Source organism: Erpetoichthys calabaricus, chromosome 5 (genome assembly GCF_900747795.2).
Source record: "Erpetoichthys calabaricus chromosome 5, fErpCal1.3, whole genome shotgun sequence".
NCBI classification, from domain to species: Eukaryota; Metazoa; Chordata; class Cladistia; order Polypteriformes; family Polypteridae; genus Erpetoichthys; species Erpetoichthys calabaricus.
This window is the reverse complement of record NC_041398.2, coordinates 239,907,114-239,926,939: the sequence shown is the minus strand read 5'-3', so window position 1 is coordinate 239,926,939 and position 19,826 is coordinate 239,907,114.

The window sequence follows — 19,826 nt, the reverse complement described above, 5'->3', positions numbered from 1 at the left end:
GGAGCGAACACGGGATATGTTACAGAGGTGAAAGTAAGAAAGTTTCTTAATGTGATTTATGTTGGCCGGAATAAGAAAGGGAGGAATCAAAAATGACACCAAGATTCTTTGCAGTAGAGGCAGGTCTGATGAGATCACCGCCAAGATGGACTGGGAAGGAGCTCATTTTATTAAGTTGCACTTTACTCCCAGTTTGCAGTGAGGCTTGAATAAGCCTCAAAGGGAGGACTATGGAAGGTAAAAAAATGTATACATTAGGCATAAAAAGCATATTAGCATAAATAGACAAAAAAGTAATTAATAGCTTCTAAAACATTAAGATTAAGCATAAATTAGAATGTTAAGCAAATAAGATAGGCCAAGCAAATGGTTAACTAAAAAATCAGTCATATTGCATTATTTTTTAAGCTTGAAGCAGAATACCAGTATTAAGAAGGGAAGAATCAGAATAGAAAGAATTTGACGCACCGAAACTACCCGAGGACAGGATAAGGAGGAATGAGAACACCTGTTCCTTGAAGGCCAGAAAACAAGGAACGATACTAGTAACAAAATACAGGAAAAATGGTCAGGATAGGCACGTGAGAAGCCAGCTGGGATAGTGAATCAGCAGAAACAGCAAAGGGCATTGCTACTAACAAGGTCAAAATGATGTAATGCATGAAAAGTAAAATTAGTATATTCATGTACTAGTATAAACAAGGGGGCTCTGCCCCCTGCTCACTTCGCTCGCCTACCCCCGGCGTTTTGAACCCGTGCCCGCTGGGCAGCCATGTGTGAGGATGACGCATGTTTAAAACTGAGCGTTCGCCCGTGTCACTCTGGGGGCCCCCCACTGTTAATACGGAGGTCCGTCCGTACTATTATGCGGTGCATTGTGGACTACTGCGGACCCCGTAGTGTTTCCCGTTTCAGTTTGTATCTCGGTCAGTCGAGCTTTTTGTTTTTGAAGCTTTTGAATTCCGGTCTTCATTATCTGTAACCTGCTGTCCATGTGTTTTCCTCCTCGTTTAACCTGTTTATGACGTTTTACTTTGCTTTCTACTCTGCCTTTCATTTCTGATCTCGCTTTATTCTGCTTTTGTTTCAATGACACCTGGTCCGTGGTGAATATATTTTCCCTTTTTCGAGTAATAATTTTCATTTGTTTGTGATATCGTGATGTTTATCGTACTGTTAATAATGCATCACTGTAATATGATTTACCTATGCTGAATAGTTTGGACGTGTGAGGATGACATATGTTTAATACGGAGCGTTCGCCCGTGTCACTCTGGGTCTCCCCACTGTTACTACGAAGCGCTTTCCGAACTATTATGCGGTGCATTGTGGAGCACTGCGGACTCTGTAGTGTTTCCCGTTTCACTTCGTATCTCGTTTAGTCGAGCTCTTTCTTTTTGGAGCACTGCCTGCCTGGTCTGCGGCATTTCAGACGCACATTGTAGGCGCCTGTGTTCATTAATTATATTCAGGCAGGCGCGTGTTTGTATCTCGGTCACTCGAGCTGTGTCGTGTTGAATCCGTGCCTGCTTTGCCTACGCAGTTTGAGACGCGCGTTGTAGGCATTCCAGTTTTCATCATCTGTAACCTGCTCTCCATGTGTTCGTCCCCGTTCTTTAATCCCTTTATAAAGTTTTACTTTGTTTCCTACTCTGTGTTTTATTTCTGACCTCACTTTATCCTGCTTGCGGCATGACAGACGGTTCGCAGTCTTTCTCGTTTTACTCTGGGCAGGGGGGCTTTGTTCTGTAACTTGCTCTCCATGTGTTTGTCCCTGTTCTTTAACCGCTTTATGACGTTTTACTTTGTTTCCTACTCTGACAGTTCGTAGTCTCTCCCGTTTTGCTCTGGTGCGGGGGGGGGGGGGGGTGCTTTGTGTGGCACTTGCGCACTATGTCTTTTGCGTCCACGGGCAGGTCCCTGCGTCCATATCCGGTTTACCATTCTCGTTTAGTAATATGGATAAATATAGTGTGAATTTCCCCTTGGGATTAATAAAGTATCTATCTATCTATCTATCTATCTATCTATCTATCTATCTATCTATCTATCTATCTATCTATCTATCTATCTATCTATCTATCTATCTATCTATCTATCTATCTATCTATCTATCTAACTATCTGCCGCAGCCAGGTGTTACGTGGGCATCCCCTTGGCCTGGACCTCAACAAGGAGAATCCTATGAGCCCCATGGTCGTTGTGAGGCCATCTATCTATCTATCATCTATCTATCTATCTATCTATAGAGAAATATATAAGCACTAGCCAATCCACGGCATAGCATGCGCCACATAATCACGCCGCGTTTTTAATGATTTTTAAGCACAGGGAAAAAAATGAACATTTGAAAAATCCGTAATGTAATAAACCACCAAGAAAAGTAACATTGCAACAATGCGCGCTACGAACCAACATACAATCATCGTTCAGTGCGCACTGCCTGCTCATGTGGCCGCCCCCAACTCCTCACCTGAGTCACTGTTGTCTGTGCACCTCTGAGCCACGTTGCCCTTTCATTGTTCTTTGCGGTTCTGGTTGCTTTTCTATATATAATCCACCAAGTCACCCGACCATGGTAGTAGCGATGTGTACAATGGGCAGTGACATAAGCAGTATGAACTTATCACCCGCACTTACTGGGAATTCCTCGTTCGTGGGGAACAATTGCAAGCCCCGTTCTCCAGCACAAATGTGTTTCAACGGCTTACCCACGCCTCTCGGCGCCAGGTAGACACACGTTGATCCATTCAGTGTAGCACGCGTGTGCAGTACCGGACATCCAAGGGCATCACAGACCTGTTAATGCTCAATCTCACGTGGCTGAAAGCCACTTGTCCCTCTAAGAATTTGGACACTGACCGCTCTTGGGTCACGTAACTATTTAGCAGGCAGGAGTCTCGTTCGTTTTCTGAATTAACCAGACAAATCGCTCCACCAACTAAGACCGGCCATGCACCACCACCCACAGAATCGAGAAAGAGCTATCAATCTGTCAATCCTCTCTGTGTCCGGGCCGGGTGAGGTTTCCCGTGTTGAGTCAAATTAAGCGAAATGCTCCACACCTGGTGGTGCCCTTCCGTCAATTCCTTTAAGTTTCAGCTTTGCAACCATACTCCCCCCCAAAGACTTTGGTTACCCGGTTGGCCGCCTGGCGGGTCATGGGAATGACGCTGCCGGATCGCCTGTCGGCATCGTTTATGGTCGGAACTATGACAGTATGTGACCGTCTTCGATCCTCCGACTTTCGTTCTTGATTAATGAAAGCATTCTTGGCAGATGCTTTTGCTCTCGCTCGAACTGTTGTCGGGCGTGTGCCATGGTCGGCTGCTTAGTAAATTGCTGGTGGGCGGGGCTCTGTGTTGTCGGCAGGCGTGGCTCTGTGAGTTGTCATCGTATCCCATTGTCTTAGCGTTGGTGGGCGGGTCTCTGTGAGTTGGTGGGCGTGGCTATGCTGTGCGTATCCCATTGTTCCCATTGTTCTGTCAACTTAGTGAATTATATATATAGATTAACCTTAGTGCAGATATTACTGAACGTCAGGCCTACCAAACAACTGATTAAATAAAAGCACATGCCATATTTCTTTTTTAAATTAAAACTTAGCTTTGACCACCAAATAGGCTAGGAAGGGAAAATGACAATAGGAAGCCCATATATGGAAGAAAGGCCTTGGCCAGTGAAAGAAATAAGCAAAAACAGAAACTAGAAATGAATAATAGACAGCAGAAATACCGGGGGCCAGCTGCAGGGAAGTCAGGAGATAATAATGGATCCCATGGGAACTCGAGGTATCGGCCGGACAGGAGCAGAGGGGAATCAGAGAAAAAGAGCAAATGAGCTAATATGAGCGAGGTCGGAATGATAAGAAATTACTATAAAAGTTTTGAATCTAGAACTGTTCAGGGCTCAGCTCAATTTGGCCGTATTGGGTTGAGTCCGTGTTATTATTATGGTTATTTTATTGCAATGAAATTATAAGCTCTTTTTGCCTATCCTGAGTCCTAATAGCCTTCATTTCAGGTGAAAAGCCTTGCGGTGACAATTTTTCGCCACGACAGCAGGAGTTCAGTTTTGTTGCAATTTAAATTTAAAGAGTTCTGCTCCATCCAGGTTTTAATTTCACTGAGGCAAGTTGTGAGCTAAGAAAGCTCTGATGAAGTTCCACTTTTGACATTGAAATAGAGTTGAATATCGTCTGCATAGAAATGATAACCCAGTCCGAAGCTATGAATAATATGGCCAAAGGGAAGCATATCCATATTACTAACCGAGAATGGTAAACCGGATATGGAAGCAGGTACATGCCCGTGGACGCAGGAGACATAGTAAAACAAGAGGAGTCAACGTCCTGCCCCAGAGTAAAACGGGACACACTACGGAGTCAACAAAGGTTCACACATCAAACCCGAGATGGTACAGACACGTGTCTGAAACCATGGAAGCAAAACTGTCTCGGCTCCAAAACCAAACAGCTCAACAACTAACACAGCTATAACAACGAGCCCGTGTGGACAGATATAATGAATGTAGACTCCTACAACGCGCGTCTCAAACTGCGGATGCAAAGCAGGCACGGGTTCAAAACGAAAGAGCTCGAGTGACCGAGATACAAAGACGAGCCCGCCTGGATATAATTAATGAACGCAGGCGCCTACAACGCGTGTCTGAAATGCCGCAAACCAGGCAGGCACGGCTTCAAAAAGAAAGAGCTCGACTGACCGAGATACAAAGTGAAATGGGAAACACTACGGAGTCTGCAGTGGTCCACAATGCACCGCATAATACTACGGAAGGAGCTCCGTATTAACAGTGGGGAGACCCAGAGTGACACAGGCGAACGCTCCGTATTAAACGTACATCATCCTCACACGTCCAAACTATACAGCACAGGTGAAGCACATTACACTGATGCATTATTGACAGTACAGTAAAGATCACAAGATCGCAAACAAATGGAAATTATTACTCGAAAAAGGGAAAATATAATCACCACGGATCAGGTGTCATTGAAACAAAAGCAGGATAAAGCGAGGTCAGAAATTAAAGACTGAGTAGAAAACAAAGTAAAACGTCATAAAGAGGTTAAAAAATGGGGCCAAACACAAGAAGAGCAGGTTGGAGAAAATGAAAACTGGAATTCAAAAGCTTCAGAAAAAACGTAGGCACGAAACACATGCAGAGCAAGATACAGAATATGAAAGCAGAAAACAACAACAGTGTCAAAACAAAGAAGGCAAACATCGCATTAGCGCAAAGAAAGAGAAATTATTACTCGGAGAAATAACGAAATGTCGAATAGAGATCGAATATATGGACACAGGTGATATGTTAGAAGTATGTAAATATTGTAAGGCTTTGAAGTTTAAGTCAAGAGAATTTCAAAAATGGAGTTTACCTCGCATGCATTTATTGGTTACTTTGCAAAAAACATTATTAACTGCTGATGATGTGGATTGTTTTGTCTGTGCTGAAATTCTAAACAGAGAAACCTATCCTGAATGATTGGTACAAAGTCATTAAACACGTCTCACGGACCTCATTTAATAGATTCAGCACATTGGGACTCGAAAGATTCCAAATATTGTTTTTACAGAGGTTCAGAAATAAAAGTGAAACTAATGAAATAGCAACAATTCAAAGAAACAAAACTCTTAAACGTGTGTATCTGGAAAAACAAAAATGGGGGTTGGCGAGCGAAGCAAGCAGGGGGCGAAGCCCCCTAGTAAACACAGAAAAGAAGAGGACCGAGGACAGAGCCCAGTGGTATGACTGGCGCTGTGCTGGACCTGCTGTTGCCAAGACTAACAGACTCTTGCCTATCAGTCAGATAGGACTTGAACCACTGGAGGGCAGTGCCAGAGATACCCAGTGGCATGTTCTCCATTCTGGACAGTAGAATGTCATGTCTGACCTGAGTGTCAAATGCTGCACTGAGGTCTAACAGAATTAACATGCTGGTTTGTCCAGAGTCTGCTGCCATTAGCAAATTATTGGTTACCCGTAGCAGAGCAGTTTCACAGAAACCAGGCTGAAAGGGTTCCATCAAATTATTAGAAGTTAAGTAGTTGGTGAGTTGGGAAGCTACAACACGCTCAAGAACTTTTGACATTACCTTAACTGCTAATACACAAACAAGGCGAGCACATCGGCAAAATGAAACCTCAGAGGAAAGAGAAACTCACTTAGCCACTGATACACAACCGCTGCGATTGATTGAAGTCCTAGAATCCATGGTTTCTAGGAGTCCAGGCTTTTTACAGCACAGGCTTACACAGCTAGTTATATAATAAATTGCTAAAGTCTGTCCATCTCTTATGAGATTACTCATGAACTACTAAAGTTAGAACCCTTGATCTTGTTCTTAATCAAAAGCTTATCACCTGATACATTCTGGAAACTTGGAAATGTGAGGTAGTTTTTGACCCCAGCTAAGTGACCTGTGCTCTTGTGTTTATGTATGGTAGTGATGGGTCGTTTTTGAACGATTCATTCATTTTGAACGAATCTTTAATGTGACTCGGGAAGAACGAGTCGTCTCGTGGGAGTGAGTCGTTCAGTCGCACATGCGCATTTGCGCAACTTTCTATAGTTTTTTCGAGTCTTTGGGTTTTTCGAGTTGTTCGTTCATCACGTGACAGCCCCATAAGCTTAACCAACTCAGTCTGAGCCGGAAAGAGAATTGATTAGTTCATTCCTCGAGTCTTTCGAGTCGTTCGTTCTTTTGTCACGTGACCACTTACCGGCTCAGTAGTAGCGAATCATAGACTAAAGACCCAGGTAAACAATGAATTAATATTTTCTGTTTCTTATAGCATTATAGTTTTGTCTTGTTTGTAGTGTGATCAACATTTGTGTAAGCAGTAGATGTGTTAGGGAGGTAACAGGTAACATTTTAATTATATTTTGCTAAAATGAACGAAATGAACGAAATGACTTGAAAAAAGATTCGTTCATTTTGCTGAACGAGACTCAAAGGTCCGAGTCGGTAAAATGATCCGAACTTCCCATCACTAATGTATGGTAGAAAGAAAAAGGAGAGCATTGATATCTGCAGAGTGTCAAAGATGGCTCGCATCAAGAAGGAAATTTGAAGCAGGGGAGTCTTGGGCAGTGTGGGGCGAGTCATGAAGACACAGCAAGACACCAAACCTGCAGTCGGAAGAGGTTGAATGCAGGCCAAATATCAGCATATTGGACAGGCCCATTAATTCAAGAAACACCAAATAATGGAAATGAGAAATGTGTTGTGGTTAAATTGTGTACAGTATTTAGTGTTTGTGAATTCTAAGTGTCTCCAGCAGGGGGCGCTCACTCCCTGGGATTGCGTTCTTTATTGAATGCAGGAAATACTTGAGCCTTATATATATCCCTTCAGTAACCATGACGGAAATAATCAGACAAGTGTAATATGGTACAATAAGATATACAGTATGTATGTATATTGTAGGGTGGCATGGTGGCGCAGTTAGGAGACTTGGGTTCGCTACCCGGGTCCTCCCTGAGTGGAGTTTGCATGTTCTCCCCGTGTCTGCGTGGGTTTTCTCCCACAGTCCAAAGTCATGCAGGTTAGGTGGATTGGCAATCCTAAATTGTCCCCTAGTGTGTGCTGGGTGAGTGTGCCCTGCGGTGGGCTGATGCCATGCCCGGGGTTTGCTTCCTGCCTTGTGCCCTGTGTTGGCTGGGATTGGCTCCGGCAGACTCCCGTGACCCTGTAGTTAGGATATAGTGGGTTGGATAATGGATGGATGGATGGATGGATGTTGTAAACTTGCGATAGTTATAATATTGCACAACCTGAGCCACTTTAGCTTGTATTTACATATGATGACAATATCATTTTTAAGATGTAATGCAGCAAAATATATTTATTACATTATACAGATCAAATGTTAACATCATTTAAATGATGTATATTGTTAATAATTAAACATGTGAGGACACGGTGGTGCAGCACTAGCAAGGAGCTGGCGCCCCGTTCAGGGATTGTTCCTGCCTTGCGTTGTATTCTTGCTGGGACTTGCATGACACTGGATGGACAGATGGATAGAATAATTAAACACGTAGTACGAAGATATTTCAATGTTCCTTAAAAGTTCTGAAGAATCGGCGTTCTCAGCTTACAGATGGCTTCACGTCTATTACAGAGCTGATTGCGTGGCGACTGGGTATTTCGAGAAAGAAAAGTAAGGACAGGAATTGGAGGTTAATACGTTTGAGAGAGACAGTACTGCTGCAGTAAATTATTACATCAAAGGTCAGCACGGCGCAGCAAACATCTTGCGGGAGGCAGGAACAATCTGTGGACGGGGCGCCAGCTCGTCACTATCACCGTGCCGCTGTGTCCCCATGTTTAATAACATGCTTTAACTCCTATCACTATGAAAATGATACGACGTATACGTCTCAGCATTTTAATTATTCAGAGAGCTGTAATATCACGAATGTAAAGGATTGTGTGTCCTGTCGGAGAAAGAGGAAGCCCGCAAGCACGTAGAGATTCACACACAGAGCACATAGAAGATCAAATACAAAACAGAGCATTTAATGTGCTACTTTAGTTACAATGGGATCTGAGAAACTAGTAAATTAAACGATTTAAAGATGAAGTTTATGACGTTCTATTTTAATGACAAAATAAACTACGAGATTAAAGTTGACATTTCATGATTTTTTCCCCACTGTGTGCCTATTTTCTTTTCTCTGTACCCTAATAAGCTTTCATATGACACTCAGACGGTGGGCTACGACTCTCATTTTCACGGCGGCTTTGATATTTGACAACTTCTTTTTTATTTCGGGCACAGTGCGACTTTGTGAACTTGAGCTTTCGAGTTTCTCCGACACGCTATGTCACTCGATCAACTTCCTTTTGTTGTTTATATCACTGTTTAAACCAACAAATAGTACGTTTTTCTTTTCCTCCACTTGGTATTCTCTGAAATTCTTCTATTTTCCCACATGCTTTTGCCATTGTCTTTTCACAGAATGCTGAGCTTAAGGGCTATTTATATTGATTTGCATATTCAAAGAGGCGTAATTCTGGGAGGAGTTTGGGGAGTGGCCACAGGCACGTGCACAAGCGTTACTTTTCACGCTGACTGGGATTTAAGGAGCGGAAGAACGTGGAAGTTGGCGAATGCACAGATTTATGCATCTGGATTTTTATGTGCGTACGCACATTTCTGCTTTTTTCCGTACGCCATGTTTTCATGTGAATTCTACGCACGACGTTATACATGAGGTCCCTGAAGTCCTGGACAACTATGGAAGATCATCTGTCCTTGGTGAGGAAGAGCCCCTTCACTACATTTAGACACACCAAGAACACTCTCCAGGAGGTAGACCCATCATTGTCAAAGTCTACAATTAAAAGAAGACTTCATGAAAGTAAAGACAGAGGGTTTACCAGAAGGTGCAACCTCAAACACAGGAAAGACAGGTTAGACTTTGCCAGAAAATATTTTTAAAAGCCTGTCCAGTTCTGTTACAGTTTTCTTTGGACAAAGGAGACTAAGATCAATATGGACCAGAATGATGGAAAGAGAAGAGTATGGAGATGAGAAGGATGTCTCATGATCCGATGAATACCACATCATCTCTGAAACCGTGTTATGGCCTGATCATGCATGGCTGCCAATGGAAGTCGCTCACTGGTGTTTCTTGATGATGTGACAGCTGGCAAAGGTAGCAGGATGAACTCTGAACTGTCTGCTCAGACTCGGACAAATGGGACGACGCTTCACAATACAGATGGACAATGAGCCAAAACATACCGAGAACAGCAAACCAACACTAGGAAGTGGACGATTCTTCAATGGCCAAGTCAACCAACCGTCCTCAACCCAAGTGGACATGCACTTCACTTACTGAAGACAAAACTGATGGCAGAAAGTCCAACGAACAAGCAGCACCTGAAGACAGAGGCAGTAAAGGCCTGGCAAAGCATCACGAGGGTGGAAACCCAACACTTGGAGAAGGCCGCGAGTTCAGACTTCAGGCAGTCATCGACTGTAAAGGATTTCAACCAAATATTGAAAATGATCACTGTATATCAGATGTGTTATGGTGCTGGTGCTTTGTGCACTTTAAGCTGTAAATAAACCCAGGTGTTGTGTTGAACCTATGTCCTGCCTGTGTTTGGCCGGGTTAAGGTGGTGGTACACCCCCCTGGTGGCTTCACAATGACCATGGGGCTCATAGGATTCTCCTTGTTGAGGTCCAGGCCAAGGGGATGCCGACGTAACACCTGGCTGCGGCAGATAGTTAGATAGATAGATAGATAGATAGATAGATAGATAGATAGATAGATAGATAGATAGATAGATAGATAGATAGATAGATAGATAGATAGATAGATATGAGAGGTACTATATGATAGATAGATAGATAGATAGATAGATAGATAGATAGATAGATAGATAGATAGATAGATAGATAGATAGATAGATAGATAGATAGATAGATAGATAGATAGATAGATAGATAGATAGATACTTTATTAATCCCAAGGGGAAATTCCCCTACTCCAGCAGCAGCATACTGATAATAACAATATTAAATTAAAGAGTGATAACAATGCAGGTATAACAGACAATAACTTTGTATAATTTTAACGTTTACCCCCCCGGGTGGAATTGAAGAGTCGCATAGTCATTTCCAGAGGGTGGCAGTGGATCGCTTGTCTGCCTGCCCTCTGCCAGCCAGGACCCCGAGCTGTTTCGTCGTATGGTGGGTGTGGCCAAGTGCCGTACCAGTACACGCCCCTCAACCTGACCTAACCTTAGAATGGAAGAGAACCATTCGGTGTACTGGTGACGTCACTTCCACCAAGGACGACAATCATCCCGCCTCTTCCCAAGCTGTTTCGTCGTGTAGTGGGTTCAGCAGCGCGCTGTACCAGTACATGCTCCCCAACCTGACCTGACCTCACCTGATTAATCCTTTCCACTTTCTGTCATTCTAGGTGCGACCTGTAGGTGGCGTTCTCCTAAAAACAAAATGATAAAATAAAAACCCTTTCCTATCGGGTGTGTTTGTGAATTTCCACGTAAATCAATCAAAGTCTGTTGCCTGCAGGTCATGAATAAAAGGTGGATTGAGAAACAGCTGCAAAGCACGCAGCCATCGTGCTGTAAAAATAACACGTTGTCGTTAAGTAGATTGTGCCTCTTTAGGCAGAGGAGATAAGCATGTGAATGATATATGCATGGGCGCGTTCTCCAACCGCGACTGACAACAGCTTAATCTGCTAACCTGTCAACAAAGGTATGATTTACATACATTAATTTTGCAAATCCAAATCAGCGTCTAATTTACCAAAGGCCAATTCCCCCCCTCGGAAGACTTCATGGCCTGTAATCTTTTCTTGGCATGTTTTATTTCGGATCAGATTATAAATTACAGTCTTTGACATTTCTGTATCATTACGTACATTTTCATTGAGAAGGTTTGAGATTTGAGAATTTCCAGAGCAATGAGACTTTATACAGCATTTAAATAATAATAATAACAGAAAAGGCACCAGAAGGCGGGCGGCAATGCGTATTGTGAAAGGGCCAAGAAGCTGGGGGATCGTGGGCAGCTCAGGAGGACAACGGGCAGGGCCCAGTAAACCTCTAGAAACGGAATATGGTCAGGCCAGTGCAGAAGCCAGGGCATTGCAAACAGGGTGGCATGACCTCTGTGTGCCCATGAAGTGCTCCACGGGGGGCTCCTGGAGACAGAGAATGGTGTGGAGTGGATGGAAACATAGCGTCCCTGGACACTAGAGGGCAGAAGTTGTCAGGAACCTCTGAACCTCCTTATAAAATGTGTAACTGGGTCAACAGACCAAGGATGCCAGAAGAAAGGCTGGGGTGCCAACTGGGCAGTCCTGTTTAGAAAAGCAAAATAAATAAATGATTTGTGCCTTTGGCACTCCAATTATAGGGGCTTCAGTAGTCAAACGTATGGTGCTTCAGCTGGAGCTCTGTCACCGTCCAAAGTGAACCCTTCGCCCCCTAGTGTTAGTAAAATATAAAGTGCAAAAATGGCTGCTTGGCACCTTCTTTCACAAAATAATTTATTTTTTATTTTCAAACGAGCAGATTTGGCAACTGCATTGTATTGTATTCGGGAGTATTATTTATTTGTTTGTATTAATAGTATTTATCTGGTTGAGCAATGTTATGATAATACTAATGGACAGCAATGCTGAAAATTGTTGAGCGTAATGAAAGTCAGAACTTTTGTTTTTTTCAAGTACGTAAACGTACCCGTACTAAGCGAGTAAATCGAGACAACTTAATAGTATGGTAGTTAGTGAGCATAGTTTGATGAACATTAAAAGTGAATACAAGGAAAAACGCAAAACGGAGTAACGTTAGTCTGTGTGATTAAGTGTTTTAAATGAATATCTGAATGTTTCTCGTGTGTGTGTGTGTGTTTGTTGGTTCTTAACTTTTATTTCACTAACCTTTTGCTCTTAACCGGCGACAACAACTCAAACCCACAACCTATTGCGTCTTTGCAAGTCACGTGACTTTACAGCTACGTTATCCAACCTCCGCTGATGATGAACCCGCTTGGTGCGTATTAATTTCTGGTGAGGGACAAATAGAACTATTTTGACTTCTACCTAAATGACTGAAATTAGTGTATTGTACGTCCCACAAGATTAACTAAATTAAGCATGATCGAGTTATGTTCAAAAGTGGAACAATAACAATACATCTATTATGTCAAGCGCAGGACACCTTTTGATTGACACAACGTTCACACTTTGCAACAGACGTTAACGGCGGCGCCATCTAGCGGCACGTTTGGTCTCTGTGCATCCCTCTTTACCAATGTGTGTCAAGTATGAGAAAGCCGATTGCTTTCATCGCGTGAAGGGGAACTGCCGTATGGATGTAAAACGTCACAGTCGATGTATATGTTTGTTTGTCCTCCATACAAATTGCGCAAGACGTCAAGATGTTTTCATACCAAGAATTCCGCAGATTCCGAATGATTTACACTTTGATTTCAAACGTCTACAATTTCGTGTTCAAAAAAGTCTATTTCAAGGCCGTCTCAAACATTTGCGCAAGGCGTCAAGATGTTTTCATACTAATAATTCCGCTACTTCCGAATGATTTACCCTTTGATTTCAAACGTCTACAATAAGGTTAAAGTGCAATCACTCAAAGTTAAAGGCATCAATTTGGAAAGTCCATACTTTTCACACGGACAACTCTACGTAGCATGTTCTATAGTGGGCAGTCCTCACAATTTGTTCATTTTCGGAACCCCATGACAAAATAAAAAGTATAGTGTATCCAAAGCCTCTAAAATGACCACTTATATTAATCAGAAAAATGTTTGTTCGATTTCTATGTTCTGCTTCTTTCATTTTGGAAATTCACCAGTTATTGATTCCCGGGCAACGCCGGGTACTCCTGCTAGTGTCATATAAAGTAAACCAGTAACGGCGCACTGCAGTGAATACACTTGACTGAGCGCATTCCAGCTATTCTCACGCTGATCAGCGTCTCTTTGGCGTTCCATTCTGTCTCATTTGCCTTTGCAATTCTGGCACGTTTGACTATTAATTGCCAACGTCGATTAGCCTCCTCTTCAGTCTCATTTACTCTTGCGATTCTCTTTCGCTCTGTGTCAGCCTGTCGTAAATGCTGAGCGCGCTCTTCATTGTTTTCCTCCTCTTTCTCTGTACGTTTATCATTCGTTTGCTCAGAGGTTGATGCGCTTGCGGCTTCCTGAGCAGCTCTTCTCTTCTCCACCCTAGCGGTCCGCTTCTTCTCTTCTTTCGTCGGCATCTTTTCGCGTTAAAACCGATGAAGTCAGTGTTTGTGTTGCAATTACTTAGTAGGTTTTTCTTAATTTTTCACTTAAGCTGGCACTTAAGTCTTCAATCTGCCTCAAGAATGATTTAAGATATGAAGAGGTAGGCGAAGCGACGGCGCATGGGGTAGGGATGAGAATGGAGCCTACACATGTGCTGGCCGCTGCCAAGAGTTGATTCTACAATAACATAAAATAAAAAGAGGAATAACCTTGGAGGTCAATCATCACCCCGAAAGCGGACAGTAGACGTCACATAGTATATGTGTACCAAATTTCAAGTCAATAGTTTTAACAGGATTGCGAGCTACAGGAGATTTAAAATCCTGGACAGACAAACGGACAGAAGAAGTTATACTTTTGTAAATGTAACAACCCGTTATTTCCATTTTGTTCAGTCGCTCTACCTCTCGCCCCGTGTTACTTTGCCTGCTCTTAGCTAGTGATACCTGTTTGTTCAGCATGACTACTGGAAGTGGGGAACGGTTCCTTGCAGACTAGAGATAGCGCTATTGCAATAATCAATGACGATTCGTGCACCTCAGTTCAAGATTTGAACACACTTGTAGCGGGGCTACACAATGCTAGGTATATTCTGTGTTTGTGCTGAGTTGCGTTTTGTTTCATCGTCCCGTTTACAGTCCGTTATCTGTGTGTATCAGTAAATGTTGTCCCCGTAAGTGAAAAACGGGAAGGATGATGGAGGGAGACCGCAGCCCGGAGACGGAAATCACCTGTTGGATCCACCAGTTACATCCGGGACATTTTGCATTTAAACAAGAGGAGCGAAAGGCAAGTGAGAGGCGAAGAAACAAAGAAAAAGAAGCATTTGACGCATATTTCTACTCAATTCTGAACATCGTACCAGTCCATTACTTGCTTCTTCAGGATCTGGATTATTAACACAACAGCCAGCACAGAGAAACCTCGGGATTTGGAGTCTTATCAACCACTGCTGAGGACACTTAGGTGAGGTCGTTTTTTTGTATTGCCGGGAGGAAGCAAGATTTCATACCAGCCAATATCCAACGTTTGCCGGACTTTATTAGCTTTTGGACTCCTCTATCGTTATCATTTCATCTGTGTTTGTGTTTGTTCAGTTAGGGGCAAGGGAGGGTCCTTTGTAAATATTTGTATATTCGTGTTTTATAGTCACTGGTGTCATTGGGATAGTGGTGTTTTGTGCACACACGTATACAGTCATATGAAAAAGTTTGGGAACCCCTCTTAATTCTTTGGATTTTTGTTTCTCATTGGCTGAACTTCCTTTTAATATCTGACATGCCTTATGGAAACAGTAGGATTTCAGCAGTGACATTAAGTTTATTGGATTAACAGAAAATATGCATCATAACAAAATTAGACATGTGCATAAATTTGGGCACCCCAACAGAGATATGACATCAATATTTAATTGAGCCTCCTTTTGTAAATCTAACAGCCTCTAGACGCTGTCCTCCTATAGCCTTTCATGAGTGTCTGATTCTGGATGGAGGTATTTCTGACCATTCTTCATACAAAATCTCTCCAGTTAAGTTCAATTTGATGGACAGCCTGCTTTAAATCATCCCATAGATTTCCGATGATATTCAAGTCAGGGGACTATGACGGCCATTCCAGAACATTGTACTTCTCCCTCTGCATGAATGCCTTTGTAGATTTCCAACTGTGTTTTGTGTCATTGTCTTGTTGGAATATCCAACCCCTGCGTAACTTCAACTTTGTGACTGATGCTTGAATATTATCCTGAAGAATTTGTTGATATTGGATTGAATTCATCAGACCCTCGACTTTAACAAGGGCCCCAGTCCCTGCACTAGCCACTCAGCCCCACAGCATAATGGAACCTCCACCAAATCTGACAGGAGGTAGCAGGTGTTTTTCTTGGAATGCGGTGTTCTTCTTCCGCCATGCAAAGCTCTTTTTGTTCTGACCAAATAACTCCATTTTTGTCTCATCAGTCCAAAGCACTTTGTTCCAACATGTATCTGGCTTGTCTAAATGAGCATTGGCATACAACAAGCAACTCTGTTTGTGGCGTGAATACAGAAAGGGCTTCTTTCTCATCACCCTGCCATACAGATGTTCTTTGTGCAAATTGCGCTGAATTGTAGAACATTGTACAGATACACCATCTGCAGTGAGATGTTCTTGCAGGTCTTTGGAGGTGATCTGTTGGTTGTCTGTCACCATTCTCACAATCCTGCTCATATGCCGCTCCTGTATTTTTCTTGGCCTGCCAGACCTGCTGGGTTTAACAGCAACTGTGCCTGTGGCCTTCCATTTCCTGATTCCATTCCTTACAGTTGAAACTGACAGTTTAAACCTCTGAGATGGCTTTTTGTGGCCTTCCCCTAAACCAGGAGACTCAACAATCTTTGTTTTCAGATCTTTGGAGAGTTGCTTTGAGGATCCCATGCTGTCACTCTTCAGAGGAGAGTCAAAGGGAAGGAAGCACAATTTGTGATTGACCACCTTAAATACCTTTATATCTCATGACTGGACACACCTGTCTATGAAGGCGTAACGAGCTCATCACACCAATTTGGTGTTGTAAGTAATCAGCATTGAGCAGTGACAGCCATTCAAATCGGCAAAATGACAAGGGGACCCACATTTGTGCACAGCTAGTTTTTAACATTTGATTTAATTTCATACAACTAAATACTGCGTCACTAAAAATCTTTGTTCGGAAAACACCACAGTACTCCTAGGAAATGAAAGACAGACCACTGTTATCTTTATTGTTGAAAGGAGAGTCAATTATTATGCAGGCTGAGAGGGGCTCACAAACTTTTTTATATGACTGTATATATATTATTGAATATTCGTCTCTCCTCGTGTATATTTATATCTATCATTTACAATATATCTGTTAGATTTTACATTTCTTTCTACTGTTTGTTTGTTAGGGGCAGCACGGAGGCGCAGTGGGTAGCGCTGCTGCCTCGCAGTTAGGAGACCTGTGGTTCGCTTCCCAGGTCCTCCCTGCGTGGAGTTTGCATGTTCTCCCCGTGTCTGCTTTTGTTTCCTCCGGGCGCTCCGGTTTCCTCCCACAGTCCAAAGACATGCAGGTTAGGTGGATTGGCGATTCTAAATTGTCCCTAGTGTGTGCTTGGTGTGTGTGTGTGTTTGTGTGTGTCCTGCGGTGGGTTGGCACCCTGCCCGGGATTGGTTACTGCCTTGTGCCCTGTGTTGGCTGGGATTGGCTCCAGCAGACCCCCGTGACCCTGTGTTAGGATTCAGCGGGTTGGAAAATGGATGGATGTTATATAATCACAAAGAGGAAATCATCAGTATTACTGAAGGTCACGGAATGCAAGTGAACAGAAATGAGTCTTTAGTCTTATTTTGAACAGTTCAATTGTAGACGACTCCTTTTATATGTTGCTAATAAAAGTGCAATTCATAATTCATGACGATACCACGACAGTGCGAAATGTGATGCGGTATCATGCGGAAATTAGCAGGGCCTCAAATTGCAAGTATACTGGGAGTCTCGATATGCAGGATGTCACATCAGCCGGTTATCATGTTTTCGTGTATTAATATTTGGACATGTTTATGGCCTACAAATAAAATGTGAGTTTTCAGTGTTTGACAGGAAGTGTGAAATTAACGGAGAGGTACCATTGTGAAATCTCTTACCGGTTTCCAGGTTCAGAGATGAAAATCCACTTTTCTTGCCTTCCGATTGTTAGTCGTTGATGATATCTTGGTAGTCTACTCTGGATCTGCAGTGTCTTTCTCTATAGATAGGAGAAGCCAACCCAGTGACTAATGGACTCTACCTGTTTTAGGAAGCGATTATACTGGTGACCCTATTTGGGCGATGAAAACATCCCATAGTCCACCTTCAAAGACGTACATTTAAGGAACTTAGCCTTGAAGGGGGATTTTAAAAGGGTTCCTCTTAGAAGAATCTCAAATGTATATACAGTAATCCCTCCTCCATCGCGGGGGTTGCGTTCCAGAGCCACCCGCGAAATAAGAAAATCCGCGAAGTAGAAACCATATGTTTATATGGTTATTTTTATATATTTTAAGCCCTTATAAACTCTCCCACACTATTATAAACATTTCCCACACAATTATACAGCATAAACCCTTTGTATTCTCTTAGATTTTAGGTAAGATTTGATGAAATTATGTATGTACATACAGTAAAACCTAAATATTATTTTAAAGATATCGAGCGTCTCCGATATCACATACGTTACAGCCATTACGACAGACAGGCCACCAGCAATAAATACGTACAATGCAAGAAAAATTGTATACAGTAAAATGTGTGTACAGTGACACTAAACTATGTACATGTAATAAGTACTGTACGTAAATAATTAATTATGGTTACTCACCAACAATGACACGACGACTTGTCTGATAACGATGAGTTTAATTTTACTGCACAACAAAGGATAGCGTTACAGCTCTTCTAAAGGAGCCTCTTCAGGCGACTGTTTAGCACCGCTGTTGTTCTTCGTCCATCACTCTTCAATCCAAATCCCTAAAGCAGATTCCATCCAGACTACTGCCTTACAACGTCCACTTGCAACTCGTTTTGCACCCTGGTTAAAAGACACTGCGGCCGTAGATCTTATATGCTTTTCCTCCTTTTTAAATAAAAAGAATCGTGGACTCATTTATGCTGTAATGGTGTCCTGCAGTGGTGTAGCTGTTTCCTTCCTTCAACATATCCAAAACTTTTACCTTTTCTGCAATCATTTGCATCTTCTGTTGGCGCTTGTGCACGTTAATGAATGAGTGAGATTAGACTTCCTGGTTAATGCAGCACTCCGTCGCTGAGCCAATCAGCAGCACACAGGAACTTAACCGCGTGCTCTGATTGGGTAGCTTCTCAGCCATCCGCCAATAGCGTCCCTTGTTTCAATTCAAATGCGTCCCTTGTTTGAATTCAAATGGGCAAATCAACTGAGGAAGCACACGTACTGTAGACCGCAGACATCCGCGAAGCAGTGAAAAATCCGCGATATATATTCACATATGCTTACATTTAAAATCCGCGATGGAGTGAAGCCGCGAAAGACGAAGCACGATATAGCAAGGGATCACTGTATACTGGAGAATATAACTTGACAAATCTGCTCGAACAGGACACGTGGTTCTCAAAAGCTGGGCCCCCTTGGGCTCGGGGCCTGGAGTGGTCGCCCCACTTGTCTCCCCCAAACGCCACTCTTGAGTTACTATATAATATAGTGTAAGGCTTAAGATGGGCGGATTGGATATACGTCAATAGGGAGGACCTTTGTGAGGTGTGGGTCTGTTGCCGTGATTTCCAGGAGGGTGTGAGGGAAACAGACGCGGATATACAGTAGTGTTTAAAAAAGGCAGGAAGAGAAGAAGAAAGAGAGCCTGAGCTTTACAGTCGTGGCTAACAGTTTTGAGAATGACACAAATATTAATTCTCGCAACGTTTGCCACCTCAGTTTTTATGATTGGCAATTTGCATCAGCTCCAGAATTTTCTGAAGAGTGAGCAGATGAATTGCAATTAATTGCAAAGTCCCACTTTTGCCATGAAAATTTATTTATTTATTTATAAAGCACTTTAAAAACAACCTCAAGGCTGACCAAAGTGCTGTACAAAGAAAAACAACACATACACATAAGAGCTGAAGACATTCTTAATAGAAAGTATAAAAAGTATACAAATAGCCAACTTATTATACAGGGTTAAAAGCCAGACAGTAAAAATGTGTTTTTAAAAAGGATTTAAAGGCAGCTAGCGAAGGAGCCTGCCTAACATGCAATGGCAAATCGTTCCAGAGTTTTGGGGCTGCAACTGAAAAAGCTCGCTCACCTCGGAGTTTGCATCGTGCCCTGGGAACGCGTAAAAGCATCTGGTCTGCTGACCTGAGGGAGCGAGATGGTACGTAAGGGTGCAGTAGTTCCGACAAATAAAGAGGGGCACACCCATTAAGAGATTTAAAAACAAATACAAGGATCTTAAAATGGATTCGAAAACGAATTGGAAGCCAG